Source organism: Zea mays, chromosome 1, assembly GCF_902167145.1.
Source record: "Zea mays cultivar B73 chromosome 1, Zm-B73-REFERENCE-NAM-5.0, whole genome shotgun sequence".
Classification (NCBI taxonomy): Eukaryota; Viridiplantae; Streptophyta; class Magnoliopsida; order Poales; family Poaceae; genus Zea; species Zea mays.
In genome coordinates, this window is record NC_050096.1 from 1,437,035 (window position 1) to 1,441,718 (window position 4,684).

A 4,684-nucleotide genomic window follows, 5' to 3' on the forward strand; every position below is an offset into this window, starting at 1 on the left:
CGACCAAGCGAGCCAGCTCTGCACGGATGGCTTCTCTCTTGTTGGGCGTGAAACAACGTATTTTTTGTCGGATCGGTCCCGCCTTGGGGTAAACCTTCAGTTTGTGCTCGGCCAGTTCTCTCGGGACTCCCGGCATATTCGCGGGTAGCCATGCGAATACGTCTCGATTATCTAGGCTAGAACTGATGATGGCAATCTTGCACTCATCGGCGAACCCGAGGTTGATTCTCTTGGTTTCTTCAGTCGGTCGCATAGAGTTCATGGCTTGAGCTTCATTCGCGGGTACCGCGAGGTCTTCCTCAGGCTTTGAGTTCGCCTGTGCAGAAGAAGTCGCCGATGGTTTGGTGGTGAGGGCCACCTGAATGGCCACTCGGAAACACTCTACGGCGCCTTGGAAGTCAGCGCGCACAACTATGATTCCTTGTGGTCCTGGCATCTTCAATATCATGTACGTATAGTGTGGAATGGCCATGAACTTCGCCAATCCAGGCCTGCTGATGATGGCGTTGTATCCGCAGTCGAAATTCGCCACCTCGAACCTTAGGAACTTGGTTCTGTAGTTTTCCGGAGTTCCGAAGGTGACCGACATGTAGATGTGTCCCAGTGGATATTCTCCTTCAGTCGGCACGATGCCGAAGAAAGGAGTGTCTGACTCGTGGAGCTCTTTGAGGGGAACTCCCAAGCCTTGCAGCGTTCGGGGGAAGGTGATGTTGATGCTGCTTCCCTCGTCCACTAATACCTTCTTTACCCTGCTTTCTCGGATCATCGGATCGATGAGGAGCAGGTATTTGCCCGGGTGGTCGAAGTTGAGCCACTGATCCACCCGAGTGAAGGTGATCGGGTGTTCGGACCATCGATATGGGGCGGGAGGACCAGTGGTCGCTACCAGTATCTGACGATCGTTGAGCTTCTGCTGCCTCTTGCTTTTTTGCGACCCATGTCCACCGAAGATGACGTTGACTTCTCCGTCGATGCGCGGGAACGCCCCGCCTCCTCCCCCTCCTGCTGTTGAGGTTGTCGAGGTTCTCCAGGTCCTCCTCGTGGTGCGGGAGGTGGCAGAGGTTGGAAGGGTCGGCCGTTCCCCACGGAGTGCTTGAAGTCTCTGCAGCTCCAGAGGGTGTGGCGCATGTCCTTGTGGTACGGGCATTGGGCGTCGAGGATGTCGTCTAGCGTACATTCGCCTCCGTGAGGTCCTCCTCGGGCGCGAGAGGCGAGTGGTCCGGCGGCGTGGACTTCTTCACGAGGCCTTTTCCCCAACTTTTGTCGAGCTGTTGGTTCGCGTCGCGTCGCGGTGCTGCCGGCGCAGGCTTTGCTCCTCCGATGAGATCTTGAGCTCATTCATCGGCGGTGATGTAGAGGTCGGCTTCCCGGAACAACTGCTCGGAGGTAGTCGGCGCCTTCTGCAGTATGGCTCGGATGAAGGCCGAGTCATTAGATCCCCGGTAGAAGTCCTCGATCACTGCAGCTTCTGCGACCTCGGGGATACGATTTCTCATGGTCTAAAATCTTTTGAGGTATGACCGGAGAGTCTCATCCCCTCGGCGCTTGATGGATTTGAGGTCCCATGGCTGGGCCGGTTTGTCAGAGAGAGATTCGAAGTTGGCAGTGAAACGCCGACTGAAGTCGCTCCAGTCGTCGATGTAGTGTTGGGGTAAGTGTCGAAGCCATTGCAGTGCATCTTGCCCGAGGACGATAGGAAAGTATGCGGTCATCACATCTTCGGTTGCCCTAGCAGCTCGGGCGGCGGTGGTGTAGACGGACAACCAGCCTCCCGGATCCTGCTCAGACTCGTACTTGTCGACGTTGGAGACTTTGAAGTTAAGGGGCCATTGAATGGCCCTAAGGCATGGAGTGAGCGCCGATACTCCACACGCGTCCTCCTGTCGTCGATGATGATGTCTGTCCCGAGGAGGGGAGTTGTGGTGTCTCAACCGTCCCCGGGTTGTGCCACCAGTCGAAGCCGTTGACGACTCAATTCTGGTGGTCTGACTCCGTGCAGGGATGTCGTGGTCTCGATCATATTCTTCTCGGCGCCGGATCTCGTTCTTGTGTCGTCGTTCGCACGAAGCGTTGATGGAGCTCCACGCGTCACGTCGACTGTTGATGGCGTGTCGTAGATCACTTGGGGGATGAGCGAGAGGTAGAAGATGATTAGCTGCCTGAGTGAGCAGCCGCCGATAGCCCTCAGCGTTCGGAGTCCGGGGGAGGCCATCGGCTATCCGAGCCAATACTCCACCGACCTCACTCGGTGTGTTCATGGCTCGGGCGAAGTCGGGGTTCAGATTCCGTTCGAGAAGAGGATTCTCTCGGCGTTGTCTTGCTTCCTGCTCAGCCTGCTCTTGAGCTTGCCGACGATCACATCGTCAGGAATTCCTCCTTTCCCTGAAGACCCGTTCTTCTAGAGTCTCTCCCATCTCTGAGACCTCGTCTCGTGACACGGGCTGTGCTGGGTCCCGCTCTCCAGCCTCGTGATGTCGCCGAATATTTTGGCGTCGGTTCCTTCGTCGGCGAGATTCCTGCTGAAGAGGTTCTTCTCCTAGTGCGGTTGGTTCATCGTCGGAGACAGGATTCGATTCTACTCTTCCCCCGATGAAGAGGACGTTGGGGTAGAACGGAACCGTCGTAGCGGCAAGCTTCTCTCTGTTCTCCTTTGAGGGCGGAGATACCGAAAGAGCAGATTGACGATCCTTGACCTTGTTCACCTCCTTTCTCCTAGTGATCTATGTCCATGTCTCTGTGGAAGAGGTGGACAGCGGAGTTCTCTGGGTAGACGGACCCTCTGCTCCTGGTTTGCAGGAGGGAGTCTATGTTCTGAGCATCGGAGGTCGCGCTTTTTCCTGCTTCGCTCCGGCTTTTCCGGAGTTTGTTGAGGAAGGTTTTCTCTCCGACGGATCCGCGATGCGACGTAGAGTTCCTTCTTCATCTGCTACGGACGAAATGGTTCTGAAGCAGAACGTGGACCCAGGGCAGAGGACGATCTTGTGCTGGAAAGTGATGGCCATTGAGCTAGCTTGGATAAGTGACACACCCCCTACCTGGCGCGCCAGCTGTCGGTGTTTTGGGTTCGACCGTGCACCCAGGGTTGCCCCTCGAGGTGCTTTTTGGAGTAGGACTGTGTTACCGACTGCAGCTTGATGGTTCGTGCTAGATGCACGAGAGACAATAGACAAGGTTGTACAGGTTCGGGCCGCTTTGAGATGCGTAATACCCTACGTCCTGGCGTGAACACTTTGTGTGGTAGGTTACAAAGGGGGTTCTCTAGTATCGAGGATGTTAGAGAACTGAGTGGATGGCTAAGTAGTGAGATATCTTCTTGAGGGGATGCCCCCTAGGCCTTATATATTCGACTGTGGGGCGTTACATGTGTATATGATAACAACGTGAGCCTAAGTAATAGTGAAACGACTGAGCCTATCTTCCTATAATTTCACCGACCTATCTCCGTTTTGTTCCGATGTATGAGGACACTATACGGGAAGGTCGGATCATCGCTGCGGTTGCTGCTCAAATTCATCGGGCCGTCTGGGCTTGCGTTGATACACTCTTGTGTCAATCCACTTCACTGGACGTCCCTCCCCAGGCCCATGAAGGAATGACCTTGCGAACTATTGGGCCCAAGGCCTTTCGCGAGGTCTTTTGGCCTTCCAGTGGACCCAGGGGATATCCGTCCCCCACAACGCCCTCAGCCAAAAACCTTTCAAGGAGAAAGAAACCAACTTCTTAGAAGATTGGAAGAAAGAATCAGCTCAGCTGAACGCATGTCTGGGAGACAATGGCAGCATAGAAGTCAAGCCAATGCTAGAAGACCTCATATGCAAGGCTCAACACCTGGACACTAAGACAACAAGTCTTATGGAAAAAAGCTCGCAAGGAACAACTTCTGGACTTCAAGACGGATGAGGAAGGAGTCCTTTGGTTCAAGAACCATCTGTGTGTACCAAAAGGAGAGGCACGAGAAGTTCTGCTTGACGAAGCTCACAACTCAGCCTACTCCATCCACCCAGGGACCACCAAGATGTACCTAGACCTCAAGATCAGATACTGGTGGAGAGGGATGAAGAAAGAGATAGCACAGTATGTGGCCCGGTGTGACACTTGCCAACAAACTAAGGCCGAGCATCAGAAGCTTGCAGGCCTATTGCAACCCCTTCCAGTGCCCGAATGGAAGTGGGAAGAAATAGGCATGGATTTTGTAACCGGACTGCCCCGGACCCAAAAAGGGAACGACTCTATCTGGGTGATAATAGACCGTCTTACCAAGGTGTCCCACTTCATCCTAGTGAAAACTACCTTCAGAGGGGCCACCCTTGCCTGGATATATCTTAAAGAGATAGTCAGACTCCATGGTATTCCACGGAAGATAGTGTCAGACAGGGGAACACAGTTCACCTCAAAATTTTGGATGAGCCTTCAGCAAGCTATGGGCACCAAGCTAGACTTCAGCACCGCCTATCACCCCCAGTCAGATGGTCAGACAGAAAGGGTCAACAAGGTCCTCGAGGATTTATTAAGAGCTTGTGTGTTGACGTTTGATAGAAATTGGGAGTCCAATTTGCCTTATGCAGAGTTCTCGTATAACAACAGCTACCAGGCCAGTATCAAGATGTCACCGTTTGAAACATTGTATGGACGAAAGTGCCAGACCCCTCTAATGTGGTCCAACGTAGGGGAAAAGGCACTAGAA